General features: G+C 48.1%; 41 non-coding genes across 41 annotated transcripts; all 41 read left to right on the forward strand.

Moving 5' to 3' along the window:
* Positions 1-223: 223 nt before the first annotated feature.
* TRNAM-CAU (transfer RNA methionine (anticodon CAU)) lies at positions 224-296 on the forward strand. Its single transcript has one exon. It is a non-coding gene; the product is annotated as a tRNA-Met (tRNA).
* A 400-nt stretch (positions 297-696) lies between these two features.
* TRNAV-CAC (transfer RNA valine (anticodon CAC)) lies at positions 697-769 on the forward strand. Its single transcript has one exon. It is a non-coding gene; the product is annotated as a tRNA-Val (tRNA).
* Positions 770-1,409: 640 nt separating this feature from the next.
* Positions 1,410-1,482, forward strand: TRNAV-CAC (transfer RNA valine (anticodon CAC)). The gene has a single exon. It is a non-coding gene; the product is annotated as a tRNA-Val (tRNA).
* A 164-nt stretch (positions 1,483-1,646) lies between these two features.
* On the forward strand, positions 1,647-1,719 carry TRNAM-CAU (transfer RNA methionine (anticodon CAU)). The gene has a single exon. It is a non-coding gene; the product is annotated as a tRNA-Met (tRNA).
* A 164-nt stretch (positions 1,720-1,883) lies between these two features.
* Positions 1,884-1,956, forward strand: TRNAV-CAC (transfer RNA valine (anticodon CAC)). Its single transcript has one exon. It is a non-coding gene; the product is annotated as a tRNA-Val (tRNA).
* Positions 1,957-2,357: 401 nt separating this feature from the next.
* TRNAM-CAU (transfer RNA methionine (anticodon CAU)) lies at positions 2,358-2,430 on the forward strand. Its single transcript has one exon. It is a non-coding gene; the product is annotated as a tRNA-Met (tRNA).
* Positions 2,431-2,593: 163 nt separating this feature from the next.
* Positions 2,594-2,666, forward strand: TRNAM-CAU (transfer RNA methionine (anticodon CAU)). Its single transcript has one exon. It is a non-coding gene; the product is annotated as a tRNA-Met (tRNA).
* Positions 2,667-3,776: 1,110 nt separating this feature from the next.
* On the forward strand, positions 3,777-3,849 carry TRNAI-AAU (transfer RNA isoleucine (anticodon AAU)). The gene has a single exon. It is a non-coding gene; the product is annotated as a tRNA-Ile (tRNA).
* Positions 3,850-4,250: 401 nt separating this feature from the next.
* Positions 4,251-4,323, forward strand: TRNAM-CAU (transfer RNA methionine (anticodon CAU)). Its single transcript has one exon. It is a non-coding gene; the product is annotated as a tRNA-Met (tRNA).
* A 164-nt stretch (positions 4,324-4,487) lies between these two features.
* On the forward strand, positions 4,488-4,560 carry TRNAM-CAU (transfer RNA methionine (anticodon CAU)). The gene has a single exon. It is a non-coding gene; the product is annotated as a tRNA-Met (tRNA).
* A 400-nt stretch (positions 4,561-4,960) lies between these two features.
* On the forward strand, positions 4,961-5,033 carry TRNAV-CAC (transfer RNA valine (anticodon CAC)). The gene has a single exon. It is a non-coding gene; the product is annotated as a tRNA-Val (tRNA).
* Positions 5,034-5,433: 400 nt separating this feature from the next.
* TRNAI-GAU (transfer RNA isoleucine (anticodon GAU)) lies at positions 5,434-5,506 on the forward strand. The gene has a single exon. It is a non-coding gene; the product is annotated as a tRNA-Ile (tRNA).
* Positions 5,507-5,669: 163 nt separating this feature from the next.
* On the forward strand, positions 5,670-5,742 carry TRNAM-CAU (transfer RNA methionine (anticodon CAU)). The gene has a single exon. It is a non-coding gene; the product is annotated as a tRNA-Met (tRNA).
* Positions 5,743-7,090: 1,348 nt separating this feature from the next.
* Positions 7,091-7,163, forward strand: TRNAM-CAU (transfer RNA methionine (anticodon CAU)). The gene has a single exon. It is a non-coding gene; the product is annotated as a tRNA-Met (tRNA).
* Positions 7,164-7,799: 636 nt separating this feature from the next.
* On the forward strand, positions 7,800-7,872 carry TRNAV-CAC (transfer RNA valine (anticodon CAC)). The gene has a single exon. It is a non-coding gene; the product is annotated as a tRNA-Val (tRNA).
* A 401-nt stretch (positions 7,873-8,273) lies between these two features.
* Positions 8,274-8,346, forward strand: TRNAV-CAC (transfer RNA valine (anticodon CAC)). Its single transcript has one exon. It is a non-coding gene; the product is annotated as a tRNA-Val (tRNA).
* Positions 8,347-8,983: 637 nt separating this feature from the next.
* Positions 8,984-9,056, forward strand: TRNAV-CAC (transfer RNA valine (anticodon CAC)). The gene has a single exon. It is a non-coding gene; the product is annotated as a tRNA-Val (tRNA).
* Positions 9,057-10,879: 1,823 nt separating this feature from the next.
* On the forward strand, positions 10,880-10,952 carry TRNAM-CAU (transfer RNA methionine (anticodon CAU)). The gene has a single exon. It is a non-coding gene; the product is annotated as a tRNA-Met (tRNA).
* A 399-nt stretch (positions 10,953-11,351) lies between these two features.
* TRNAI-AAU (transfer RNA isoleucine (anticodon AAU)) lies at positions 11,352-11,424 on the forward strand. The gene has a single exon. It is a non-coding gene; the product is annotated as a tRNA-Ile (tRNA).
* Positions 11,425-11,826: 402 nt separating this feature from the next.
* TRNAM-CAU (transfer RNA methionine (anticodon CAU)) lies at positions 11,827-11,899 on the forward strand. The gene has a single exon. It is a non-coding gene; the product is annotated as a tRNA-Met (tRNA).
* Positions 11,900-12,063: 164 nt separating this feature from the next.
* On the forward strand, positions 12,064-12,136 carry TRNAM-CAU (transfer RNA methionine (anticodon CAU)). The gene has a single exon. It is a non-coding gene; the product is annotated as a tRNA-Met (tRNA).
* A 400-nt stretch (positions 12,137-12,536) lies between these two features.
* TRNAV-CAC (transfer RNA valine (anticodon CAC)) lies at positions 12,537-12,609 on the forward strand. Its single transcript has one exon. It is a non-coding gene; the product is annotated as a tRNA-Val (tRNA).
* A 164-nt stretch (positions 12,610-12,773) lies between these two features.
* Positions 12,774-12,846, forward strand: TRNAI-GAU (transfer RNA isoleucine (anticodon GAU)). Its single transcript has one exon. It is a non-coding gene; the product is annotated as a tRNA-Ile (tRNA).
* A 163-nt stretch (positions 12,847-13,009) lies between these two features.
* TRNAM-CAU (transfer RNA methionine (anticodon CAU)) lies at positions 13,010-13,082 on the forward strand. The gene has a single exon. It is a non-coding gene; the product is annotated as a tRNA-Met (tRNA).
* Positions 13,083-13,956: 874 nt separating this feature from the next.
* On the forward strand, positions 13,957-14,029 carry TRNAM-CAU (transfer RNA methionine (anticodon CAU)). Its single transcript has one exon. It is a non-coding gene; the product is annotated as a tRNA-Met (tRNA).
* A 638-nt stretch (positions 14,030-14,667) lies between these two features.
* On the forward strand, positions 14,668-14,740 carry TRNAM-CAU (transfer RNA methionine (anticodon CAU)). Its single transcript has one exon. It is a non-coding gene; the product is annotated as a tRNA-Met (tRNA).
* An 872-nt stretch (positions 14,741-15,612) lies between these two features.
* On the forward strand, positions 15,613-15,685 carry TRNAM-CAU (transfer RNA methionine (anticodon CAU)). The gene has a single exon. It is a non-coding gene; the product is annotated as a tRNA-Met (tRNA).
* A 401-nt stretch (positions 15,686-16,086) lies between these two features.
* On the forward strand, positions 16,087-16,159 carry TRNAL-CAA (transfer RNA leucine (anticodon CAA)). Its single transcript has one exon. It is a non-coding gene; the product is annotated as a tRNA-Leu (tRNA).
* Positions 16,160-16,796: 637 nt separating this feature from the next.
* On the forward strand, positions 16,797-16,869 carry TRNAV-CAC (transfer RNA valine (anticodon CAC)). Its single transcript has one exon. It is a non-coding gene; the product is annotated as a tRNA-Val (tRNA).
* Positions 16,870-17,270: 401 nt separating this feature from the next.
* On the forward strand, positions 17,271-17,343 carry TRNAI-GAU (transfer RNA isoleucine (anticodon GAU)). Its single transcript has one exon. It is a non-coding gene; the product is annotated as a tRNA-Ile (tRNA).
* Positions 17,344-18,455: 1,112 nt separating this feature from the next.
* TRNAM-CAU (transfer RNA methionine (anticodon CAU)) lies at positions 18,456-18,528 on the forward strand. The gene has a single exon. It is a non-coding gene; the product is annotated as a tRNA-Met (tRNA).
* Positions 18,529-19,166: 638 nt separating this feature from the next.
* Positions 19,167-19,239, forward strand: TRNAM-CAU (transfer RNA methionine (anticodon CAU)). Its single transcript has one exon. It is a non-coding gene; the product is annotated as a tRNA-Met (tRNA).
* Positions 19,240-20,113: 874 nt separating this feature from the next.
* On the forward strand, positions 20,114-20,186 carry TRNAM-CAU (transfer RNA methionine (anticodon CAU)). Its single transcript has one exon. It is a non-coding gene; the product is annotated as a tRNA-Met (tRNA).
* Positions 20,187-20,587: 401 nt separating this feature from the next.
* Positions 20,588-20,660, forward strand: TRNAL-CAA (transfer RNA leucine (anticodon CAA)). Its single transcript has one exon. It is a non-coding gene; the product is annotated as a tRNA-Leu (tRNA).
* Positions 20,661-21,298: 638 nt separating this feature from the next.
* On the forward strand, positions 21,299-21,371 carry TRNAV-CAC (transfer RNA valine (anticodon CAC)). The gene has a single exon. It is a non-coding gene; the product is annotated as a tRNA-Val (tRNA).
* A 401-nt stretch (positions 21,372-21,772) lies between these two features.
* TRNAI-GAU (transfer RNA isoleucine (anticodon GAU)) lies at positions 21,773-21,845 on the forward strand. The gene has a single exon. It is a non-coding gene; the product is annotated as a tRNA-Ile (tRNA).
* Positions 21,846-23,192: 1,347 nt separating this feature from the next.
* TRNAM-CAU (transfer RNA methionine (anticodon CAU)) lies at positions 23,193-23,265 on the forward strand. The gene has a single exon. It is a non-coding gene; the product is annotated as a tRNA-Met (tRNA).
* Positions 23,266-23,430: 165 nt separating this feature from the next.
* On the forward strand, positions 23,431-23,503 carry TRNAM-CAU (transfer RNA methionine (anticodon CAU)). Its single transcript has one exon. It is a non-coding gene; the product is annotated as a tRNA-Met (tRNA).
* Positions 23,504-24,139: 636 nt separating this feature from the next.
* On the forward strand, positions 24,140-24,212 carry TRNAM-CAU (transfer RNA methionine (anticodon CAU)). The gene has a single exon. It is a non-coding gene; the product is annotated as a tRNA-Met (tRNA).
* Positions 24,213-24,376: 164 nt separating this feature from the next.
* TRNAM-CAU (transfer RNA methionine (anticodon CAU)) lies at positions 24,377-24,449 on the forward strand. Its single transcript has one exon. It is a non-coding gene; the product is annotated as a tRNA-Met (tRNA).
* A 164-nt stretch (positions 24,450-24,613) lies between these two features.
* On the forward strand, positions 24,614-24,686 carry TRNAI-GAU (transfer RNA isoleucine (anticodon GAU)). Its single transcript has one exon. It is a non-coding gene; the product is annotated as a tRNA-Ile (tRNA).
* Positions 24,687-25,580: the final 894 nt, after the last annotated feature.

Genomic DNA, 25,580 nt, shown 5'->3' on the forward strand with positions numbered 1-25,580 from the left:
AGTATGCAGTGCGTCAGTCTCATAATCTGAAGGTCGTGAGTTCAATCCTCACCCGGGGCAAAGGCGGTGCAGTTCTTTGTTTGCTTATGAGAGTTTAATTAGGTCGTGAGGGGTGCGCTGTCTGAAGCAGTAATGAATGACTGTTGCTGAGTTTTCTTACTTTTTCGACCTTTAACTTGTGGGAACTATTGATACTTGTTGTGTTTTCCAGTGACCCCAGTCTGCCTCGGTAGCGCAGTAGGCAGCGCGTCAGTCTCATATTCTGAAGGTCGTGAGTTCAATCCTCACCCGGGGCAAAGGCGGCGAAGTATTTTTGTTTGTTTATGAGAGTTTAATTAGGTCGTGAAGGGTGCGCTGTCTACAGCAGTAATGAATGACTGTTGCTGAGTTTTCTTACTGTTTCGACCTTTAACTTGTGGGAACTATTGATACCGGTGGTGTTTCCCAGTGGCACCAGTCCACCTCGGTAGCGCAGTAGGCGGCGCTTCAGTCTCATAATCTGAAGGTCGTGAGTTCAATCCACACCCGGGGCAAAGGCGGTGCAGATTTTTGTTTGCCTATGAGAGTTTATTTAGGTCGTGAGGGGTCCGCTGTCTAAAGCAGTAATGAATGACTGTAGCTGAGTTTTCTTACTTTTTCGACCTTTAGCGTGTGGGAACTATTGATACCGGTTGCGTTTCCCACTGACCCCTGTCCGCCTCGGTAGTGCAGTAGGCAGCGCGTCAGTCTCACAATCTGAAGGTCGTGAGTGCAATCCTCACCCGGGGCAAAGGCGGTGCAGATGTTTCGTTTGCTTATGAGAGTTTAATTAGGTCGTGACGGGCGCACTGTCTTGAGCAGTAATGAATGACTGTTGCTCGGTTTTCTTGCTTTTTCGACCTTTAACTTGTGGGAACTATTGATACCGGTTGTGTTTCCCAGTGACACCTGTCCGCCTCGGTAGCGCAGTAGGCAGCACGTCAGTCTCATAATCTGAATGTCGTGAGTGCAATCCTCACCCGGGGCAAAGGCGGTGCAGATGTTTCGTTTGCTTATGAGAGTTTCATTAGGTCGTGAGGGGTGCACTGTCTGGAGCAGTAATAAATGACTGTTGGTTGGTTTTTTTTTACTTTTTCGACCTTTAATTTGTGGGAACTAATAATACCGGTTGCGTTTCGCCGTGACCCCTGTCCGCCTCGGTAGCATAGTAGGCAGCGCGTCAGTCTCATAATGTGAAGGTCTTGAGTTCAATCCTCACCCGGGGCAAAGGTGGTGCAATTTCTTTGTTTGCTTATGAGAGTTTAATTGGGTCGTGAGGGGTGCGCTGTCTGGAGCAGTCATGAATGACTGTTGCTCGGTTTTCTTACTTTTTCGACCTTTAGTTTGTGAGAACTAATAATCCCGGTTGCGTTTCCCACTGACCCCTGTCCGCCTCGGTAGTGCAGTAGGCAGCGCGTCAGTCTCACAATCTGAAGGTCGTGAGTTCAATCCTCACCCGGGGCAAATGTGGTGCAGATTTTTTGTTTGCTTATGAGAGTTTAATTGGGTCGTGAAGGTTGCGCTGTCTGGAGCAGTAATGAAAGACTGTTGCTCGGTTTTCTTGCTTTTTCGACCTTTAACTTGTGGGAACTATTGATACCGGTTGTGTTTCCCAGTTACCCCTGTCCGCCTCGGTAGTGCAGTAGGCAGCGCGTCAGTCTCATAATCTGAAGGTCGTGGGTTCAATCCACACCCGGGGCAAAGGTGGTGCAATTACTTTGTTTGCTTATGAGAGTTTAATTGGGTCGTGAGGGGTGCGCTGTCTAAAGCAGTAATGAATGACTGTAGCTGAGTTTTCTTACTTTTTCGACCTTTAGCGTGTGGGAACTATTGATACCGGTTGCGTTTCCCACTGACCCCTGTCCGCCTCGGTAGTGCAGTAGGCAGCGCGTCAGTCTCACAATCTGAAGGTCGTGAGTTCAATCCTCACCCGGGGCAAATGTGGTGCAGATTTTTTGTTTGCTTATGAGAGTTTAATTGGGTCGTGAAGGTTGCGCTGTCTGGAGCAGTAATGAATGACTGTTGCTCGGTTTTCTTACATTTTCGACCTTTAATTTGTGGGAACTAATGATCCCGGTTGCGTTCCCCAGTGACACCTGTCCGCTTTGATAGCGCAGTAGGCAGAGCATCAGTCTCATAATCTGAAGGTCGTGAGTTCAATCCTCACCAGGGGCAAAGGCGGTGCAGATGTTTTCTTTGCTTATGAGAATTTAATTGGGTCGTGAGGGGTGCGCTGTCTGGAGCAGTCATGAATGACTGTTGCTCGGTTTTCTTACTTTTTCGACCTTTAGTTTGTGAGAACTAATAATCCCGGTTGCGTTTCCCAGTGACACCTGTCCGCCTCGGTAGCGCAGTAGGCAGCGCGTCAGTCTCATATTCTGAAGGTCGTGAGTTCAATCCTCACCCGGAGCAAATTTGGTGCAGATTGTTTGTTTGCTCACGAGAGTTTATTTGGTCGTGAGGGGTGCACTGTCTGGAGCAGTAATGAATGACTGTTGTTTGGTTTTCTTATTTTTTCAACCTTCAATTTGTGGGAACTAATGATACCGGTTGCGTTTTCCCGTGACCCTTGTCCGCCTCGGTAGCGCAGTAGGCAGCGCGTCAGTCTCATAATCTGAATGTCGTGAGTGCAATCCTCACCCGGGGCAAAGGCGGTGCAGATGTTTCGTTTGCTTATGAGAGTTTCATTAGGTCGTGAGGGGTGCACTGTCTGGAGCAGTAATGAATGACTGCTGTTTGGGTTTTCTATTTTTTCGACCTTTAATTTATGGGAACTAGTGATACCGGTTCTGTTTCCCAGTGAGCCTTGTCCGACTCGGTAGCGCATTAGGCAGCGCGTCAGTCTCATAATCTGAAGGTCGTGAGATCAATCCTCTCCCGGGGCAAAGGCGGAGCAGATGTTTTGTTTGCTTATGAGAGTTTAATTAGGTCGTGAGGGGCGCACTGTCTTGAGCAGTAATGAATGACTGTTGCTCGGTTTTCTTGCTTTTTCGACCTTTAACTTGTGGGAACTATTGACACCGGATGTGTTTCTCAGTGACACCTGTCCGCCTCGGTAGCGCAGTAGGCGACGCTTCAGTCTCATAATCTGAAGGTCGTGAGTTCAGTCCACACCCGGGGCAAAGGCGGTGCAGATTTTTTGTTTGCCTATGAGAGTTTAATTAGGTCGTGAGGGGTGCGCTGTCTGGAGCAGTAATGAATAACTGTTGCTGAGTTTTCTTACTTTTTCGACCTTTAACGCGTGGGAACCACTGATACCGGTTGTGTTTTCCAGTGACACCTGTCCGCCTCGGTTGCGCAGTAGGCAGCGCGTCAGTCTCGTAATCTGAAGGTCGTGAGTTCCATCCTCACCCGGGGCAAATTTGTTGCAGATTTTTTCTTTGCTCTTGAGAGTTTAATTACATCGTGAGGGGTGCACTGTCTGGAGCTGTAATGAATGACAGTTGTTCGGTTTTCTTATTTTTTCAACCTTTTTTTGTGGGAACTAATGATACCGGTTGTGTTTCCCAGTGACCCCTGTCCGCCTTGGTAGCGCAGTAGGCAGCGCGTCAGTCTCATAACCTGAAGGTCGTGAGTTCCAACCTCACCCGGGGCAAAGGCGGTGCAGTTTTTTTGTTTGCTTATGAGAGTTTATTTAGGTCGTGAGGGGTGCACTGTGTGGAGCAGTAATGAATGACTGTCGCTCAGTTTTCTTACTTTTTCGACCTTTATTTGTGGGAACTAACGATACCGGTTGCGTTTCGCAGTGACCCCTGTCCGCCTCGGTAGCACAGTAGGCAGCGCGTCAGTCTAATAATCTGAAGGTCGTAAGTTCCATCCTCACCCGGGGCAAAGGCGGTGTAGTTGTTTTGTTTGCTTATGAGAGTTTAATTAGGTCGTGAAGGGTGCGCTGTCTGGAGCACTAATGAATGATTGTTGCTGAGTTTTCTTACTTTTTCGACCTTTATCTTGTGGGAACTATTGATACCGGTTGTGTTTCCCAGTGACACCAGTCCACCTCGGTAGCGCAGTAGGCGGCGCTTCAGTCTCATAATCTGAAGGTCGTGAGTTCAATCCACATACGGGGCAAAGGCGGTGCAGATTTTTTGTTTGCCTATGAGAGTTTAATTAGGTCGTGAGGGGTGCGCTGTCTGGAGCAGTAATGAATGACTGTTGCTGAGTTTTCTTACTTTTTCGACCTTTAACGTGTGGGAACCATTGATACCGGTTGTGTTTTCCAGTGACACTTGTCCGCCTCGGTAGCGCAGTAGGCAGCGCGTCAGTCTCATAATCTGAAGGTCGTGAGTTCAATCCTCACCAGGGGCAAATTTGTTGCAGATTTTTTCTTTGCTCATGAGAGTTTAATTACGTCGTGAGGGGTGCACTGTCTGGAGCTGTAATGAATGACAGTTGTTTTGTTTTCTTATTTTTTCAACCTTTAATTTATGGGAACTAATGATACCGGTTGCGTTTCCCAGTGACCCCTGTCCGCCTCGGTAGCGTAGTAGGCAGCGCGTCAGTCTCATAATCTGAAGGTCGTGAGTTCCATCCTCACCCGGGGCAAAGGCGGTATAGTTCTTTTGTTTGCTTATGAGAGTTTAATTAGGTCGTGAAGGGTGCGCTGTCTACAGCAGTAATGAATGACTGTTGCTGAGTTTTCTTACTGTTTCGACCTTTAACTTGTGGGAACTATTGATACCGGTGGTGTTTCCCAGTGGCACCAGTCCACCTCGGTAGCGCAGTAGGCGGCGCTTCAGTCTCATAATCTGAAGGTCGTGAGTTCAATCCACACCCGGGGCAAAGGCGGTGCAGATTTTTGTTTGCCTATGAGAGTTTAATTAGGACGTGAGGGGTGCGCTGTCTAAAGCAGTAATGAATGACTGTAGCTGAGTTCTCTTACTTTTTCGACCTTTAGCGTGTGGGAACTATTGATACCGGTTGCGTTTCCCACTGACCCCTGTCCGCCTCGGTAGTGCAGTAGGCAGCGCGTCAGTCTCACAATCTGAAGGTCGTGAGTTCAATCCTCACCCGGGGCAAATGTGGTGCAGATTTTTTTTTGCTTATGAGAGTTTAATTGGGTCGTGAAGGTTGCGCTGTCTGGAGCAGTAATGAATGACTGTTGCTCGGTTTTCTTACATTTTCGACCTTTAATTTGTGGACACTAATGATCCCGGTTGCGTTCCCCAGTGACACCTGTCCGCTTTGATAGCGCAGTAGGCAGAGCATCAGTCTCATAATTTGAAGGTCGTGAGTTCAATCCTCACCAGGGGCAAAGGCGGTGCAGATGTTTTGTTTGCTTATGAGAGTTTAATTGGGTCGTGAGGGGTGCGCTGTCTGGAGCAGTCATGAATGACTGTTGCTCGGTTTTCTTACTTTTTCGACCTTTAGTTTGTGGGAACTAATAATCCCGGTTGCGTTTCTCAGTGACACCTGTCCGCCTCGGTAGCACAGTAGGCAGCGCGTGAGTCTGATAATCTGAATGTCGTGAGTTCAATCCTCACCTGGGGCAAAGGCGGTGCAGTTTTTTGTTTGCTTATGAGAGTTTAATTAGGTCGTGATGGGTGCACGTTCTGGAGCAGTAATGAATGACTGCTGTTCGGTTTTTCTATTTTTTCGACCTTTAATTTATGGGAACTAGTGATACCGGTTCTGTTTCCCAGTGAGCCCTGTCCGCCTCGGTAGCGCAGTAGGCAGCGCGTCAGTCTCATAATCTGAAGGTCGTGAGTTCAATCCACACCCGGGGCAAAGGTGGTGCAATTTCTTTGTTTGCTTATGAGAGTTTAATTAGGCCGTGAGGGGTGCGCTGTCTGGAGCAGTAATGAATGACAAGTTGCTGAGTTTTCTTACTTTCTCGACCTTTAACGTGTGGGAACTATTGATACCGGTTGTGTTTCCCAGTGACACCTGTCTACCTCGGTAGCGCCGTAGGCAGCGCGTCAGTCTCATAATCTGAAGGTCGTTAGTTCAATCCTCACCCGGAGCAAATTTGGTGCAGATTTTTTGTTTGCTCACGAGAGTTTATTTGGTCGTGAGGGCTGCACTGTCTGGAGCAGTAATGAATGACTGTTGTTTGGTTTTCTTATTTTTTCAACCTTCAATTTGTGGGAACTAATGATACCGGTTGCGTTTCCCAGTGACCCTTGTCCGCCTCGGTAGCGCAGTAGGCAGCGCGCCAGTCTCAAAATCTGAAGGTCGTGAGTTCGATCCTCACACGGCACAAAGGTGATGCAGTTTTTGTGTTTGCTTATGAGAGTTTAATTAGGTCGGGAGGGGTGCGCTGTCTGGAGCAGTAATGAATGACTGTTGCTGAGTTTTCTTACTTTTTGACCTTTAACATGTGGGAACTATTGATACCGGTTGTGTTTCCCAGTGACACCTGTCCGCCTCGGTAGCGCAGTAGGCAGCGCGTCAGTCTCATAATCTGAATGTCGTGAGTGTAATCCTCACCTGGGGCAAAGGCGGTGCAGATGTTTCGTTTGCTTATGAGAGTTTCATTAGGTCGTGAGGGGTGCACTGTCTGGAGCAGTAATGAATGACTGCTGTTCGGTTTTTCTATTTTTTCGACCTTTAATTTATGGGAACTAGTGATACCGGTTCTGTTTCCCAGTGAGCCCTGTCCGCCTCGGTAGCGCATTAGGCAGCGCGTCAGTCTCATAATCTGAAGGTCGTGAGTTCAATCCTCTCCCGGGGCAAAGGCGGTGCAGATGTTTCGTTTGCTTATGAGAGTTTCATTAGGTCGTGAGGAGTGCACTGTCTGGAGCAGTAATAAATGACTGTTGGTCGTTTTTTTTATTTTTTCGACCTTTAATTTGTGGGAACTTATAATACCGGTTGCGTTTCCCAGTGACCCCTGTCTGCCTCGGTAGCACACTAGGCAGCGCGTCAGTCTCATAATCTGAAGGTCGTGAGTTCAATCCTCACCCGGGGCAAATTTGGTGCAGATTTTTTGTTTGCTCATGAAAGTTTAATTAGGTCGTGAGGAGTGCACTGTCTGGAGCAGTAATGAATGACTGTTGCTCGGTTTTCTTACTTTTTCCACCTTTAATTTGTGGGAACTAATGATACCGGTTGCGTTTGCCAGTGACTCCTGTTTGCCTCGGTAGCGCAGTAGGCAGCACGTCAGTCTCATAATCTGAAGGTCGTGAGTTCAATCCTCACCCGGGGCAAAGGCGGTGCAGATTTTTTGTTTGCTTATAAGAGTTTAATTAGGTCGTGAGGGGTGCACTGTGCGGAGCAGTAATGAATGACTGTTGCTCAGTTTTCTTACTTTTTCGACCTTTATTTGTGGGAAATAACGATACCGGTTGCGTTTCGCAGTGACCCGTGTCCGCCTCGGTAGCACAGTAGGCAGCACGTCAGTCTCATAATCTGAAGGTCGTGAGTTCCATCCTCACCCGGGGCAAAGGCGGTGTAGTTGTTTTGTTTGCTTATGAGAGTTTAATTAGGTCGTGAAGGGTGCGCTGTCTGGAGCAGTAATGAATGACTGTTGCTGAGTTTTCTTACTTTTTCGACCTTTATCTTGTGGGAACTATTGATACCGGTTGTGTTTCCCAGTGACACCAGTCCACCTCGGTAGCGCAGTAGGCGGCGCTTCAGTCTCATAATCTGAAGGTCGTGAGTTCAATCCACACCCGGGGCAAAGGCGGTGCAGATTTTTGTTTGCCTATGAGAGTTTAATTAGGTCGTGAGGGGTGCGCTGTCTAAAGCAGTAATGAATGACTGTAGCTGAGTTTTCTTACTTTTTCGACCTTTAGCGTGTGGGAACTATTGATACCGGTTGCGTTTCCCACTGACCCCTCTCCGCCTCGGTAGTGCAGTAGGCAGCGCGTCAGTCTCACAATCTGAAGGTCGTGGGTTCAATCCTCACCCGGGGCAAATGTGGTGCAGATTTTTTGTTTGCTTATGAGAGTTTAATTGGGTCGTGAAGGTTGTGCTGTCTGGAGCAGTAATGAATGACTGTTGCTCGGTTTTCTTACATTTTCGACCTTTAATTTGTGGGAACTAATGATCCCGGTTGCGTTCCCCAGTGACACCTGTCCGCTTTGATAGCGCAGTAGGCAGAGCATCAGTCTCATAATCTGAAGGTCGTGAGTTCAATCCTCACCAGGGGCAAAGGCGGTGCAGATGTTTTGTTTGCTTATGAGAGTTTAATTGGGTCGTGAGGGGTGCGCTGTCTGGAGCAGTCATGAATGACTGTTGCTCGGTTTTCTTACTTTTTCGACCTTTAGTTTGTGAGAACTAATAATCCCGGTGGTGTTTCCCAGTGGCACCAGTCCACCTCGGTAGTGCAGTAGGCAGCGCGTCAGTCTCACAATCTGAAGGTCGTGGGTTCAATCCTCACCCGGGGCAAATGTGGTGCAGATTTTTTGTTTGCTTATGAGAGTTTAATTGGGTCGTGAAGGTTGCGCTGTCTGGAGCAGTAATGAATGACTGTTGCTCGGTTTTCTTACATTTTCGACCTTTAATTTGTGGGAACTAATGATCCCGGTTGCGTTCCCCAGTGACACCTGTCCGCTTTGATAGCGCAGTAGGCAGAGCATCAGTCTCATAATCTGAAGGTCGTGAGTTCAATCCTCACCAGGGGCAAAGGCGGTGCAGATGTTTTGTTTGCTTATGAGAGTTTAATTGGGTCGTGAGGGGTGCGCTGTCTGGAGCAGTCATGAATGACTGTTGCTCGGTTTTCTTACTTTTTCGACCTTTAGTTTGTGAGAACTAATAATCCCGGGGGTGTTTCCCAGTGGCACCAGTCCACCTCGGTAGCGCAGTAGGCGGCGCTTCAGTCTCATAATCTGAAGGTCGTGAGTTCAATCCACACCCGGGGCAAAGGCGGTGCAGATTTTTGTTTGCCTATGAGAGTTTAATTAGGTCGTGAGGGGTGCGCTGTCTAAAGCAGTAATGAATGACTGTAGCTGAGTTTTCTTACTTTTTCGACCTTTAGCGTGTGGGAACTATTGATACCGGTTGCGTTTCCCACTGACCCCTCTCCGCCTCGGTAGTGCAGTAGGCAGCGCGTCAGACTCACAATCTGAAGGTCGTGGGTTCAATCCTCACCCGGGGCAAAGGCGGTGCAGTTTTTTTGTTTGCTTATGAGAGTTTAATTAGGTCGTGATGGGTGCAAGTTCTGGAGCAGTAATGAATGACTGCTGTTCGGTTTTTCTATTTTTTCGACCTTTAATTTATGGGAACTAGTAATACCGGTTCTGTTTCCCAGTGAGCCCTGTCCGCCTCGGTAGTGCAGTAGGCGGCGCGTCAGTCTCATAATCTGAAGGTCGTGAGTTCAATCCACACCCGGGGCAAAGGTGGTGCAATTTCTTTGTTTGCTTATGAGAGTTTAATTAGGCCGTGAGGGGTGCGCTGTCTGGAGCAGTAATGAATGACAAGTTGCTGAGTTTTCTTACTTTCTCGACCTTTAACGTGTGGGAACTATTGATACCGGTTGTGTTTCCCAGTGACACCTGTCCACCTCGGTAGCGCAGTAGGCAGCGCGTCAGTCTCATATTCTGAAGGTCGTGAGTTCAATACTCACCCGGAGCAAATTTGGTACAGATTTTTTGTTTGCTCACGAGAGTTTATTTGGTCGTGAGGGGTGCACTGTCTGGAGCAGTAATGAATGACTGTTGTTTGGTTTTCTTATTTTTTCAACCTTCAATTTGTGGGAACTAATGATACCGGTTGCGTTTTCCTGTGACCCTTGTCCGCCTCGGTAGCGCAGTAGGCAGCACGTCAGTCTCATAATCTGAAGGTCGTGAGTTCGATCCTCACACGGCGCAAAGGTGATGCAGTTTTTTTGTTTGCTTATGAGAGTTTAATTAGGTCGGGAGGGGTGCGCTGTCTGGAGCAGTAATGAATGACTGTTGCTGAGTTTTCTTACTTTTTTGACTTTTAACATGTGGGAACTATTGATACCGGTTGTGTTTCCCAGTGACACCTGTCCGCCTCGGTAGCGCAGTAGGCAGCGCGTCAGTCTCATAATCTAAATGTCGTGAGTGCAATCCTCTCCCGGGGCAAAGGCGGTGCAGATGTTTCGTTTGCTTATGAGAGTTTCATTAGGTCGTGAGGGGTGCACTGTCTGGAGCAGTAATGAATGACTGCTGTTTGGGTTTTCTATTTTTTCGACCTTTAATTTATGGGAACTAGTGATACCGGTTCTGTTTCCCAGTGAGCCTTGTCCGACTCGGTAGCGCATTAGGCAGCGCGTCAGTCTCATAATCTGAAGGTCGTGAGTTCAATCCTCTCCCGGGGCAAAGGCGGAGCAGATGTTTTGTTTGCTTATGAGAGTTTAATTAGGTCGTGAGGGGCGCACTGTCTTGAGCAGTAATGAATGACTGTTGCTCGGTTTTCTTACTTTTTCGACCTTTAACTTGTGGGAACTATTGATACCGGTTGTGTTTCCCAGTGACACCTGTCCGCCTCGGTAGCGCAGTAGGCAGCGCGTCAGTGTCATAATCTGAATGTCGTGAGTGCAATCCTCACCCGGGGCAAAGGCGGTGCAGATGTTTCGTTTGCTTATGAGAGTTTCATTAGGTCGTGAGGGGTGCACTGTCTGGAGCAGTAATAAATGACTGTTGGTCGGTTTTTTTACTTTTTCGACCTTTAATTTGTGGGAACTAATAATACCGGTTGCGTTTCGCCGTGACCCCTGTCCGCGTCGGTAGCGTAGTACGCAGCGCGTCAGTCTCATAATCTGAAGGTCTTGAGTTCATTCCTCACCCGGGGCAAAGCGGGTGCAGTTGTTTTGTTTGCTTATGAGAGTTTAATTAGGTCGTGAAGGGTGCGCTGTCTGGAGCAGTAATAAATGACTGTTGCTGAGTTTTCTTACTTTTTCGACCTTTAACGTGTGGGAACTATTGATACCGGTTGTGTTTCCCAGTGACACCTGTCCGCCTCGGTAGCGCAGTAGGCAGCGCGTCAGTCTCATAATCTGAAGGTCGTGAGTTCAATCCTCACCCGGGGCAAATTTGGTGCAGATTTTTTGTTTGCTCACGAGAGTTTAATTAGGTCGTGAGGGGTGCACTGTCTGGACCAGTAATGAATGACTGTTGTTTGGTTTTCTTATTTTTCAACCTTTTTTTTGTGGGAACTAATGATACCGGTTGCGCTTCCCAGTGACCTCTGTCCACCTCGGTAGCGCAGTAGGCAGCGCGTCAGTCTCATAACCTGAAGGTCGTGAGTTCCATCCTCACCCGGGGCAAAGGCGGTGCAGTTTTTTTGTTTGCTTATGAGAGTTTAATTAGGTCGTGAGGGGTGCACTGTGTGGAGCAGTAATGAATGACTGTCGCTCAGTTTTCTTACTTTTTCGACCTTTATTTGTGGGAACTAACGATACCGGTTGCGTTTCGCAGTGAACCCTGTCCGCCTCGGTAGCACAGTAGGCAGCGCGTCAGTCTAATAATCTGAAGGTCGTGAGTTCCATCCTCACCCGGGGCAAAGGCGGTGTAGTTGTTTTGTTTGCTTATGAGAGTTTAATTAGGTCGTGAAGTTGTGCGCTGTCTGGAGCAGTAATGAATGACTGTTGCTGAGTTTTCTTACTTTTTCGACTTTTATCTTGTGGGAACTATTGATACCGGTTGTGTTTCCCAGTGACACCAGTCCACCTCGGTAGCGCAGTAGGTGGCGCTTCAGTCTCATAATCTGAAGGTCGTGAGTTCAATCCACATACGGGGCAATGGCGGTGCAGATTTTTTGTTTGCCTATGAGAGTTTAATTAGGTCGTGAGGGGTGCACTGTCTGGAGCAGTAATGAATGACTGTTGCTGAGTTTTCTTACTTTTTCGACCTTTAACGTGTGGGAACCATTGATACCGGTTGTGTTTTCCAGTGACACTTGTCCGCCTCGGTAGCGCAGTAGGCAGCGCGTCAGTCTCATAATCTGAAGGTCGTGAGTTCAATCCTCACCAGGGGCAAATTTGTTGCAGATTTTTTCTTTGCTCATGAGAGTTTAATTACGTCGTGAGGGGTACACTGTCTGGAGCTGTAATGAATGACAGTTGTTCGGTTTTCTTATTTTTTCAACCTTTAATTTGTGGGAACTAATGATACCGGTTGCGTTTCCCAGTGACCCCTGTCCGCCTCGGTAGCGTAGTAGGCAGCGCGTCAGTCTCATAATCTGAAGGTCGTGAGTTCCATCCTCACCCGGGGCAAAGGCGGTATAGTTGTTTTGTTTGCTTATGAGAGTTTAATTAGGTCGTGAAGGGTGCGCTGTCTACAGCAGTAATGAATGACTGTTGCTGAGTTTTCTTACTGTTTCGACCTTTAACTTGTGGGAACTATTGATACCGGTGGTGTTTCCCAGTGGCACCAGTCCACCTCGGTAGCGCAGTAGGCAGCGCTTCAGTCTCATAATCTGAAGGTCGTGAGTTCAATCCACACCCGGGGCAAAGGCGGTGCAGATTTTTGTTTGCCTATGAGAGTTTAATCAGGTCGTGAGGGGTGCGCTGTCTAAAGCAGTAATGAATGACTGTAGCTGAGTTTTCTTACTTTTTCGACCTTTAGCGTGTGGGAACTATTGATACCGGTTGCGTTTCCCACCGACCCCTGTCCGCCTCGGTAGTGCAGTAGGCAGCGCGTCAGTCTCACAATCTGAAGGTCGTGAGTTCAATCCTCACCAGGGGCAAAGGCGGTGCAGATGTTTTGTTTGCTTATGAGAGTTTAATTGGGTCGTGAGGGGTGCGCTGTCTGGAGCAGTCATGAATGACTGTTGCTCGGTTTTCTTACTTTTTCGACCTTTAGTTTGTGGGAACTAATAATCCCGGTTGCGTTTCCCAGTGACACCTGTCCGCCTCGGTAGCACAGTAGGCAGCGCGTCAGTCTGATAATCTGAATGTCGTGAGTTCAATCCTCACCTGGGGCAAAGGCGGTGCAGTTTTTTGTTTGCTTATGAGAGTTTAATTAGGTCGTGATGGGTGCACGTTCTGGAGCAGTAATGAATGACTGCTGTTCGGTTTTTCTATTTTTTCGACCTTTAATTTATGGTAACTAGTGATACCGGTTCTGTTTCCCAGTGAGCCCTGTCCGCCTCGGTAGCGCAGTAGGCAGCGCGTCAGTCTCATAATCTGAAGGTCGTGAGTTCAATCCACACCCGGGGCAAAGGTGGTGCAATTTCTTTGTTTGCTTATGAGAGTTTAATTAGGCCGTGAGGGGTGCGCTGTCTGGAGCAGTAATGAATGACAAGTTGCTGAGTTTTCTTACTTTCTCGACCTTTAACGTGTGGGAACTATTGATACCGGTTGTGTTTCCCAGTGACACCTGTCTACCTCGGTAGCGCCGTAGGCAGCGCGTCAGTCTCATAATCTGAAGGTCGTGAGTTCAATCCTCACCCGGAGCAAATTTCGTGCAGATTTTTTGTTTGCTCACGAGAGTTTAATTGGTCGTGAGGGCTGCACTGTCTGGAGCAGTAATGAATGACTGTTGTTTGGTTTCTTATTTTTTCAACCTTCAATTTGTGGGAACTAATGATACCGGTTGCGTTTCCCAGTGACCCTTGTCCGCCTCGGTAGCGCAGTAGGCAGCGCGCCAGTCTCATAATCTGAAGGTCGTGAGTTCGAGCCTCACACGGCACAAAGGTGATGCAGTTTTTTTGTTTGCTTATGAGAGTTTAATTAGGTCGGGAGGGGTGCGCTGTCTGGAGCAGTAATGAATGACTGTTGCTGAGTTTTCTTACTTTTTGACCTTTAACATGTGGGAACTATTGATACCGGTTGTGTTTCCCAGTGACACCTGTCCGCCTCGGTAGCGCAGTAGGCAGCGCGTCAGTCTCATAATCTGAATGTCGTGAGTGCAATCCTCACCTGGGGCAAAGGCGGTGCAGATGTTTCTTTTGCTTATGAGAGTTTCATTAGGTCGTGAGGAGTGCACTGTCTGGAGCATTAATAAATGACTGTTGGTCGGTTTTTTTTATTTTTTCGACCTTTAATTTGTGGGAACTTATAATACCGGTTGCGTTTCGCCGTGACCCCTGTCCGCCTCGGTAGCGTAGTAGGCAGCGCGTCAGTCTCATAATCTGAAGGTCGTGAGTTCAATCCTCACCCGGGGCAAAGCCGGTGCAGTTGTTTTGTTTGCTTATGAGAGTTTAATTAGGTCGTGAAGGGTGCGCTGTCTGGAGCAGTAATAAATGACTGTTGCTGAGTTTTCTTACTTTTTCGACCTTTAACTTGTGGGAACTATTGATACCGGTTGTGTTTCCCAGTGACACCTGTCCGCCTCGGTAGCGCAGTAGGCGGCGCGTCAGTGTCATAATCTGAAGGTCGTGAGTTCAATCCGCACCCGGGGCAAAGGCGGTGCAGATTTTTTGTTTGCTTATGAGAGTTTAATTAGGTCGTGAGGGGTGCGCTGTCTGGAGCACTATTGAATGACTGTTGCTCGGTTTTCTTACTTTTTACACCTTTAATTTGTGGGAACTAATGATACCGGTTGCGTTTCCCAGTAACCCCTGTCCGCCTCGGTAGTGCAGTAGGCAGCGCGTCAGTCTCATAATCTGAAGGTCGTGAGTTCAATCCACACCCGGGGCAAAGGTGGTGCAATTTCTTTGTTTGCTTATGAGAGTTTAATTAGGTCGTGAGGGGTGCGATGTCTGGAGCAGTAATGAATGACTGTTGCTGAGTTTTCTTACTTTTTTTACCTTTAACGTGTGGGAACTATTGACACCGGTTGTGTTTCCCAGTGACACCTGTCCGCCTCGGTAGCGCAGTTGGCAGCGCGTCAGTCTCATAATCTGAAGGTCGTGAGTTCAATCCTCACCCGGGGCAAATTTGGTGCAGATTTTTTGTTTGCTCACGAGAGTTTAATTAGGTCGTGAGGGGTGCACTGTCTGGACCAGTAATGAATGACTGTTGTTTGGTTTTCTTATTTTTCAATTTTTTTTGTGGGAAGTAATGATACCGGTTGCGCTTCCCAGTGACCCCTGTCCACCTCGGTAGCGCAGTAGGCAGCGCGTCAGTCTCATAATCTGAAGGTCGTGAGTTCAATCCTCATCCGGCGCAAAGGCGGTGCAGATTTTTTGTTTGCTTATGAGAGTTTAATTAGGTCGTGAAGGGTGCGCTGTCTGGAGCAGTAATGAATGACTGTTGCTGAGTTTTCTTACTTTTTCGACCTTTATCTTGTGGGAACTATTAATACCGGTTGTGTTTCCCAGTGACACCAGTCCACCTCGGTAGCGCAGTAGGCGACGCTTCAGTCTCATAATCTGAAGGTCGTGAGTTCAATCCACACCCGGGGCAAAGGCGGTGCAGATTTTTTGTTTGCCTATGAGAGTTTAATTAGGTCGTGAGGGGTGCGCTGTCTGGAGCAGTAATGAATGACTGTTGCTGAGTTTTCTTACTTTTTCGACCTTTAACGTGTGGGAACCACTGACAGCGGTTGTGTTTTCCAGTGACACCTGTCCGCCTCGGTTGCGCAGTAGGCAGCGCGTCAGTCTCGTAATCTGAAGGTCGTGAGTTCCATCCTCACCCGGGGCATAATTGTTGCAGATTTTTTCTTTGCTCATGAGAGTTTAATTACATCGTGAGCGGTGCACTGTCTGGAGCTGCAATGAATGACAGTTGTCCGGTTTTCTTATTTTTTCAACCTTTAATTTGTGGGAACTAATGATACCGGTTGTGTTTCCCAGTGACCCCTGTCCGCCTTGGTAGCGCAGTAGGCAGCGCGTCAGTCTCATAATCTGAAGGTCGTGAGTTCCATCCTCACCCGGGGCAAAGGCGGTGTAGTTGTTTTGTTTGGTTATGAGAGTTTAATTAGGTCGTGAAGGGTGCGCTGTCTGGAGCAGTAATGAATGACTGTTGCGGAGTTTTCTTACTTTTTCGACCTTTAACTTGTGGGAACTATTGATACCGGTGGTGTTTCCCAGTGGCACCAGTCTGCCTTGGTAGCGCAGTAGGCGGCGCTTCAGTCTCATAATCTGAAGGTCGTGAGTTCAATCCACACCCGGGGCAAAGGCGGTGCAGATTTTTTCTTTGCCTATGAGAGTTTAATTAGGTCGTGAGGGGTGCGCTGTCTGGAGCAGTAATGAATGACTCTTGCTGAGTTTTCTTACTTTTTCGACCTTTAACTTGTGGGAACTATTGATACCGGTTGTGTTTCCCTGTGACACCTGTCCGCCTCGGTAGCGCAGTAGGCAGCGCGTCAGTCTCAAAATCTGAAGGTCGTGAGTGCAATCCTCACCCGGGGCAAAGGCGGTGCAGATTTTTTGTTTGCTTATGAGAGTTTAATTAGGTCGTGAGGGGTGCGCTGTCTGGAGCACTATTGAATGACTGTTGCTCGGTTTTCTTACTTTTTCCAGCTTTAATTTGTGGGAACTAATGATAGCGGTTGCATTTCCTAGTAAAATTGTCCGCCTTGGTAGTGCAGTAGGCAGCGCGTCAGTCTCATAATCTGAAGGTCGTGAGTTCAATCCGCACCCGGGGCAAAGGCGGTGTAGTTGATTTGTTTGCTTATGAGAGTTTAATTAGGTCGTGAAGGGTGCGCTGTCTGGAGCAGTAATGAATGACTGTTGCTGAGTTTTCTTACTGTTTCGACCTTTAACTTGTGGGAACTATTGATACCGGTGGTGTTTCCCAGTGGCACAAGTCCACCTCGGTAGCGCAGTAGGCGGCGCTTCAGTCTCATAATCTGAAGGTCGTGAGTTCAATTCACACCCGGGGCAAAGGCGGTGCAGATTTTTTGTTTGCCTATGAGAGTTTAATTAGGTCGTGAGGGGTGCGCTGTCTAAAGCAGTAATGAATGACTGTAGCTGAGTTTTCTTACTTTTTCGACCTTTAGCGTGTGGGAACTATTGATACCGGTTGCGTTTCCCAGTGACCCCTGTCCGCCTCGGTAGTGCAGTAGGCAGCGCGTAAGTCTCACAATCTGAAGGTCGTGAGTTCAATCCTCACCCGGGGCAAATGTGGTGCAGATTTTTTGTTTGCTTATGAGAGTTTAATTGGGTCGTGAAGGTTGCGCTGTCTGGAGCAGTAATGAATGACTGTCGCTCGGTTTTCTTACATTTTCGACCTTTAATTTGTGGGAACTAATGATCCCGGTTGCGTTCCCCAGTGACACCTGTCCGCTTTGATAGCGCAGTAGGCAGAGCATCAGTCTCATAATCTTAAGGTCGTGAGTTCAATCCTCACCAGGGGCAAAGGCGGTGCAGATGTTTTGTTTGCTTATGAGAGTTTAATTGGGTCGTGAGGGGTGCGCTGTCTGGAGCAGTCATGAATGACTGTTGCTCGGTTTTCTTACTTTTTCGACCTTTAGTTTGTGGGAACTGATGATCCCGGTTGCGTTTCCCAGTGACACCTGTCCGCCTCGGTAGCGCAGTAGGCAGCGCGTCAGTCTGATAATCTGAATGTCGTGAGTTCAATCCGCACCCGGGGCAAAGGCGGTGTAGTTGATTTGTTTGCTTACGAGAGTTTAATTAGGTCGTGATGGGTGCACGTTCTGGAGCAGTAATGAATGACTGCTGTTCGGTTTTTCTATTTTTTCGACCTTTAATTTATGGGAACTAGTGATACCGGTTCTGTTTCCCAGTGAGCCCTGTCCGCCTCGGTAGCACAGTAGGCGGCGTGTCAGTCTCATAATCTGAAGGTCGTGAGTTCAATCCACACCCGGGGCAAAGGTGGTGCAATTTCTTTGTTTGCTTATGAGAGTTTAATTAGGCCGTGAGGGGTGCGCTGTCTGGAGCAGTAATGAATGACAAGTTGCTCAGTTTTCTTACTTTTTCGACCTTTAACGTGTGGGAACTATTGATACCGGTTGTGTTTCCCAGTGACACCTGTCCACCTCGGTAGCGCAGTAGGCAGCGCGTCAGTTTCATAATCTGAAGGTCGTCAGTTCAATCCTCGCCCGGGGCAAATTTGGTGCAGATTTTTTGTTTGCTCACGAGAGTTTATTTGGTCGTGAGGGGTGCACTGTCTGGAGCAGTAATGAATGACTGTTGTTTGGTTTTCTTATTTTTTCAACCTTCAATTTGTGGGAACTAATGATACCGGTTGCGTTTCCCAGTGACCCTTGTCCGCCTCGGTAGCGCAGTAGGCAGCGCGTCAGTCTCATAATCTGAAGGTCGTGAGTTCCATCCTCACACGGCGCAAAGGCGGTGCAGATGTTTCGTTTGCTTATGAGAGTTTCATTAGGTCGTGAGGGGTGCACTGTCTGGAGCAGTAATGAATGACTGCTGTTCGGTTTTTCTATTTTTTCGACCTTTAACTTATGGGAACTAGTGATACCGGTTCTGTTTCCCAGTGAGCCCTGTCCGCCTCGGTAGCGCATCAGGCAGCGCGTCAGTCTCATAATCTGATGGTCGTGAGTTCAATCCTCTCCCGGGGCAAAGGCGGTGCAGATGTTTCGTTTGCTTATGAGAGTTTCATTAGGTCGTGAGGAGTGCACTGTCTGGAGCAGTAATAAATGACTGTTGGTCGGTCTTTTTATTTTTTCGACCTTTAATTTGTGGGAACTTATAATACCGGTTGCGTTTCGCCGTGACCCCTGTCCGCCTCGGTAGCGTAGTAAGCAGCGCGTCAGTCTCATAATCTGAAGGTCGTGAGTTCAATCCTCACCCGGGGCAAAGCAGGTGCAGTTGTTTTGTTTGCTTATGAGAGTTTAATTAGGTCATGAAGGGTGCGCTGTCTGGAGCAGTAATAAATGACTGTTGCTGAGTTTTCTTACTTTTTCGACCTTTAACTTGTGGGAACTATTGATACCGGTTGTGTTTCCCAGTGACACCTGTCCGCCTCGGTAGCGCAGTAGGCGGCGCGTCAGTCTCATAATCTGAAGGTCGTGAGTTCAATCCGCACCCGGGGCAAAGGCGGTGCAGATTTTTTGTTTGCTTATGAGAGTTTAATTAGGTCGTGAGGGGTGCGCTGTCTGGAGCACTATTGAATGACTGTTGCTCGGTTTTCTTACTTTTTACACCTTTAATTTGTGGGAACTAATAATACCGGTCGCGTTTCCCAGTAACCGCTGTCCGCCTCGGTAGTGCAGTAGGCAGCGCGTCAGTCTCATAATCTGAAGGTCGTGAGTTCAATCCACACCCGGGGCAAAGGTGGTGCAATTTCTTTGTTTGCTTATGAGAGTTTAATTAGGTCGTGAGGGGTGCGATGTCTGGAGCAGTAATGAATGACTGTTGCTGAGTTTTCTTACTTTTTTGACCTTTAACGTGTGGGAACTAATGACACCGGTTGTGTTTCCCAGTGACACCTGTCCGCCTCGGTAGCGCAGTAGGCAGCGCGTCAGTCTCATAATCTGAAGGTCGTGAGTTCAATCCTCACCCGGGGCAAATTTGGTGCAGATTTTTTGTTTGCTCACGAGAGTTTAATTAGGTCGTGAGGGGTGCACTGTCTGGACCAGTAATGAATGACTGTTGTTTGGTTTTCTTATTTTTCAACCTTTTTTTTGTGGGAACTAATGATACCGGTTGCGCTTCCCAGTGACCCCTGTCCACCTCGGTAGCGCAGTAGGCAGCGCGTCAGTCTCATAATCTGAAGGTCGTGAGTTCAATCCTCACCCGGCGCAAAGGCGGTGCAGATTTTTTGTTTGCTTATGAGAGTTTAATTAGGTCGTGAAGGGTGCGCTGTCTGGAGCAGTAATGAATGACTGTTGCTGAGTTTTCTTACTTTTTCGACCTTTATCTTGTGGGAACTATTAATACCGGTTGTGTTTCCCAGTGACACCAGTCCACCTCGGTAGCGCAGTAGGCGACGCTTCAGTCTCATAATCTGAAGGTCGTGAGTTCAATCCACACCCGGGGCAAAGGCGGTGCAGATTTTTTGTTTGCCTATGAGAGTTTAATTAGGTCGTGAGGGGTGCGCTGTCTGGAGCAGTAATGAATGACTGTTGCTGAGTTTTCTTACTTTTTCGACCTTTAACGTGTGGGAACCACTGATACCGGTTGTGTTTTCCAGTGACACCTGTCCGCCTCGGTTGCGCAGTAGGCAGCGCGTCAGTCTCGTAATCTGAAGGTCGTGAGTTCAATCCACACCCGGGGCAAAGGCGGTGCAGATTTTTTGTTTGCCTATGAGAGTTTAATTACATCGTGAGGGGTGCACTGTCTGGAGCTGTAATGAATGACAGTTGTTCGGTTGTCTTATTTTTTCAACCTTTAATTTGTGGGAACTAATGATACCGGTTGTGTTTCCCAGTGACCCCTGTCCGCCTTGGTAGCGCAGTAGGCAGCGCGTCAGTCTCATAATCTGAAGGTCGTGAGTTCCATCCTCACCCGGGGCAAAGGCGCTGTAGTTGTTTTGTATGCTTATGAGAGTTTAATTAGGTCGTGAAGGGTGCGCTGTCTGGAGCAGTAATGAATGACTGTTGCGGAGTTTTCTTACTTTTTCGACCTTTAACTTGTGGGAACTATTGATACCGGTGGTGTTTCCCAGTGGCACCAGTCCGCCTTGGTAGCGCAGTAGGCGGCGCTTCAGTCTCATAATCTGAAGGTCGTGAGTTCAATCCACACCCGGGGCAAAGGCGGTGCAGATTTTTTCTTTGCCTATGAGAGTTTAATTAGGTCGTGAGGGGTGCGCTGTCTGGAGCAGTAATGAATGACTCTTGCTGAGTTTTCTTACTTTTTCGACCTTTAACTTGTGGGAACTATTGATACCGGTTGTGTTTCCCAGTGACACCTGTCCGCCTCGGTAGCGCAGTAGGCAGTGTGTCAGTCTCAAAATCTGAAGGTCGTGAGTGCAATCCTCACCCGGGGCAAAGGCGGTGCAGATTTTTTGTTTGCTTATGAGAGTTTAATTAGGTCGTGAGGGGTGCGCTGTCTGGAGCACTATTGAATGACTGTTGCTCGGTTTTCTTACTTTTTCCAGCATTAATTTGTGGGAACTAATGATAGCGGTTGCGTTTCCTAGTAACCCCTGTCCGCCTCGGAAGTGCAGTAGGCAGCGCGTCAGTCTCATAATCTGAAGGTCGTGAGTTCAGTCCGCACCCGGGGCAAAGGCGGTGTAGTTGTTTTGTTTGCTTATGAGAGTTTACTTAGGTCGTGAAGGGTGCGCTGTCTGGAGCAGTAATGAATGACTGTTGCTGAGTTTTCTTACTGTTTCGACCTTTAACTTGTGGGAACTATTGATACCGGTGGTGTTTCCCAGTGGCACAAGTCCACCTCGGTAGCGCAGTAGGCGGCGCTTCAGTCTCATAATCTGAAGGTCGTGAGTTCAATCCACACCCGGGGCAAAGGCGGTGCAGATTTTTTGTTTGCCTATGAGAGTTTAATTAGGTCGTGAGGGGTGCGCTGTCTAAAGCAGTAATGAATGACTGTAGCTGAGTTTTCTTACTTTTTCGACCTTTAGCGTGTGGGAACTATTGATACCGGTTGCGTTTCCCAGTGACCCCTGTCCGCCTCGGTAGTGCAGTAGGCAGCGCGTAAGTCTCACAATCTGAAGGTCGTGAGTTCAATCCTCACCCGGGGCAAATGTGGTGCAGATTTTTTGTTTGCTTATGAGAGTGTAATTGGGTCGTGAAAGTTGCGCTGTCTGGAGCAGTAATGAATGACTCTTGCTCGGTTTTCTTACATTTTCGACCTTTAATTTGTGGGAACCAATGATCCCGGTTGCGTTCCCCAGTGACACCTGTCCGCTTTGATAGCGCAGTAGGCAGAGCATCAGTCTCATAATCTTAAGGTCGTGAGTTCAATCCTCACCAGGGGCAAAGGCGGTGCAGATGTTTTGTTTGCTTATGAGAGTTTAATTGGGTCGTGAGGGGTGCGCTGTCTGGAGCAGTCATGAATGACTGTTGCTCGGTTTTCTTAGTTTTTCGACCTTTAGTTTGTGGGAACTGATGATCCCGGTTGCGTTTCCCAGTGACACCTGTCCGCCTCGGTAGCGCAGTAGGCAGCGCATCAGTCTGATAATCTGAATGTCGTGAGTTCAATCCTCACCTGGGGAAAAGGCGGTGCAGTTTTTTTGTTTGCTTACGAGAGTTTAATTAGGTCGTGATGGGTGCACGTTCTGGAGCAGTAATGAATGACTGCTGTTCGGTATTTCTATTTTTTCGACCTTTAATTTATGGGAACTAGTGATACCGGTTCTGTTTCCCAGTGATCCCTGTCCGCCTCGGTAGCGCAGTAGGCAGCGCGTCAGTCTCATAATCTGAAGGTCGTGAGTTCCATCCTCACACGGCGCAAAGGTGATGCAGTTTTTTTGTTTGCTTATGAGAGTTTAATTAGGTCGGGAGGGGTGCGCTGTCTGGAGCAGTAATGAATGACTGTTGCTGAGTTTTCTTACTTTTTCGACCTTTAACTTGTGGGTACTATTGATACCGGTTGTGTTTCCCAGTGACACCTGTCCGCCTCGGTAGCGCAGTAGGCAGCGCGTCAGTCTCATAATCTGAATGTCGTGAGTGCAATCCTCACCCGGGGAAAAGGCGGTGCAGATGTTTCGTTTGCTTAAGAGAGTTTCATAAGGTCGTGAGGGGTGCAATGTCTGGAGCAGTAATGAATGACTGCTGTTCGGTATTTCTATTTTTTCGACCTTTAATTTATGGGAACTAGTGATACCGGTTCTGTTTCCCAGTGATCCCTGTCCGCCTCGGTAGCGCAGTAGGCAGCGCGTCAGTCTCATAATCTGAAGGTCGTGAGTTCCATCCTCACACGGCGCAAAGGTGATGCAGTTTTTTTGTTTGCTTATGAGAGTTTAATTAGGTCGGTAGGGGTGCGCTGTCTGGACCAGTAATGAATGACTGTTGCTGAGTTTTCTTACTTTTTCGACCTTTAACTTGTGGGTACTATTGATACCGGTTGTGTTTCCCAGTGACACCTGTCCGCCTCGGTAGCGCAGTAGGCAGCGCGTCAGTCTCATAATCTGAATGTCGTGAGTGCAATCCTCACCCGGGGAAAAGGCGGTGCAGATGTTTCGTTTGCTTAAGAGAGTTTCATAAGGTCGTGAGGGGTGCAATGTCTGGAGCAGTAATGAATGACTGTTGGTCAGTTTTTTTGTTTTCGACCTTTAATTTGTGGGAACTAATAATACCGGTTGCGTTTCGCCGTGACCCCTGTCCGCCTCGGTAGCGCAGTAGGCGGTGCGTCAGTCTCATAATCTGAAGGTCGTGAGTTCAATCCTCACCCGGGGTAAAGGTGGTGAGGTTGTTTTGTTTGCTTATGAGAGTTTAATTAGGTCGTGAAGGGTGCGCTGTCTGGAGCACTATTGAATGACTGTTGCTCGGTTTTCTTACTTTTTCCACCTTTAGGTTGTGGGAACTAATGATACCAGTTGTGTTTCCCAGTGACACCTGTCCGCCTCGGTAGCGCAGTAGGCAGCGCGTCAGTCTCATAATCTGAATGTCGTGAGTGCAATCCTCACCCGGGGCAAAGGCGGTGCAGATGTTTCGTTTGCTTATGAGAGTTTCATTAGGTCGTGAGGGGTGCACTGTCTGGAGCAGTAATAAATGACTGTTGGTCGGTTTTTTTACTTTTTCGACCTTTAATTTGTGGGAACTAATAATACCGGTTGTGTTTCGCCGTGACCCCCTGTCCGCCTCGGTAGCGTAGTAGGCAGCGCGTCAGTCTCATAATCTGAAGGTCGTGAGTTCAATCCTCACCCGGGGCAAAGGCGGTGCAGTTGTTTTGTTTGCTTATGAGAGTTTAATTAGGTCGTGAAGGGTGCGCTGTCTGGAGCAGTAATGAATGACTGCTGTTCGGTATTTCTATTTTTTCGACCTTTAATTTATGGGAACTAGTGATACCGGTTCTGTTTCCCAGTGATCCCTGTCCGCCTCGGTAGCGCAGTAGGCAGCGCGTCAGTCTCATAATCTGAAGGTCGTGAGTTCCATCCTCACACGGCGCAAAGGTGATGCAGTTTTTTTGTTTGCTTATGAGAGTTTAATTAGGTCGGGAGGGGTGCGCTGTCTGGAGCAGTAATGAATGACTGTTGCTGAGTTTTCTTACTTTTTCGACCTTTAACTTGTGGGTACTATTGATACCGGTTGTGTTTCCCAGTGACACCTGTCCGCCTCGGTAGCGCAGTAGGCAGCGCGTCAGTCTCATAATCTGAATGTCGTGAGTGCAATCCTCACCCGGGGAAAAGGCGGTGCAGATGTTTCGTTTGCTTAAGAGAGTTTCATAAGGTCGTGAGGGGTGCAATGTCTGGAGCAGTAATGAATGACTGTTGGTCAGTTTTTTTGTTTTCGACCTTTAATTTGTGGGAACTAATAATACCGGTTGCGTTTCGCCGTGACCCCTGTCCGCCTCGGTAGCGCAGTAGGCAGTGCGTCAGTCTCATAATCTGAAGGTCGTGAGTTCAATCCTCACCCGGGGTAAAGGTGGTGAGGTTGTTTTGTTTGCTTATGAGAGTTTAATTAGGTCGTGAAGGGTGCGCTGTCTGGAGCACTATTGAATGACTGTTGCTCGGTTTTCTTACTTTTTCCACCTTTAGGTTGTGGGAACTAATGATACCAGTTGTGTTTCCCAGTGACACCTGTCCGCCTCGGTAGCGCAGTAGGCAGCGCGTCAGTCTCATAATCTGAATGTCGTGAGTGCAATCCTCACCCGGGGCAAAGGCGGTGCAGATGTTTCGTTTGCTTATGAGAGTTTCATTAGGTCATGAGGGGTGCACTGTCTGGAGCAGTAATAAATGACTGTTGGTCGGTTTTTTTACTTTTTCGACCTTTAGTTTGTGGGAACTGATGATCCCGGTTGCGTTTCCCAGTGACACCTGTCCGCCTCGGTAGCGCAGTAGGCAGCGCATCAGTCTGATAATCTGAATGTCGTGAGTTCAATCCTCACCTGGGGCAAAGGCGGTGCAGTTTTTTTGTTTGCTTACGAGAGTTTAATTAGGTCGTGATGGGTGCACGTTCTGGAGCAGTAATGAATGACTGCTGTTCGGTATTTCTATTTTTTCGACCTTTAATTTATGGGAACTAGTGATACCGGTTCTGTTTCCCAGTGATCCCTGTCCGCCTCGGTAGCGCAGTAGGCAGCGCGTCAGTCTCATAATCTGAAGGTCGTGAGTTCCATCCTCACACGGCGCAAAGGTGATGCAGTTTTCTTGTTTGCTTATGAGAGTTTAATTAGGTCGGGAGGGGTGCGCTGTCTGGAGCAGTAATGAATGACTGTTGCTGAGTTTTCTTACTTTTTCGACCTTTAACTTGTGGGTACTATTGATACCGGTTGTGTTTCCCAGTGACACCTGTCCGCCTCGGTAGCGCAGTAGGCAGCGCGTCAGTCTCATAATCTGAATGTCGTGAGTGCAATCCTCACCCGGGGAAAAGGCGGTGCAGATGTTTCGTTTGCTTAAGAGAGTTTCATAAGGTCGTGAGGGGTGCAATGTCTGGAGCAGTAATGAATGACTGCTGTTCGGTATTTCTATTTTTTCGACCTTTAATTTATGGGAACTAGTGATACCGGTTCTGTTTCCCAGTGATCCCTGTCCGCCTCGGTAGCGCAGTAGGCAGCGCGTCAGTCTCATAATCTGAAGGTCGTGAGTTCCATCCTCACACGGCGCAAAGGTGATGCAGTTTTTTTGTTTGCTTATGAGAGTTTAATTAGGTCGGGAGGGGTGCGCTGTCTGGAGCAGTAATGAATGACTGTTGCTGAGTTTTCTTACTTTTTCGACCTTTAACTTGTGGGTACTATTGATACCGGTTGTGTTTCCCAGTGACACCTGTCCGCCTCGGTAGCGCAGTAGG

Source organism: Rhipicephalus microplus, chromosome 3 (genome assembly GCF_043290135.1).
Source record: "Rhipicephalus microplus isolate Deutch F79 chromosome 3, USDA_Rmic, whole genome shotgun sequence".
In the NCBI taxonomy this organism is placed as follows: domain Eukaryota; kingdom Metazoa; phylum Arthropoda; class Arachnida; order Ixodida; family Ixodidae; genus Rhipicephalus; species Rhipicephalus microplus.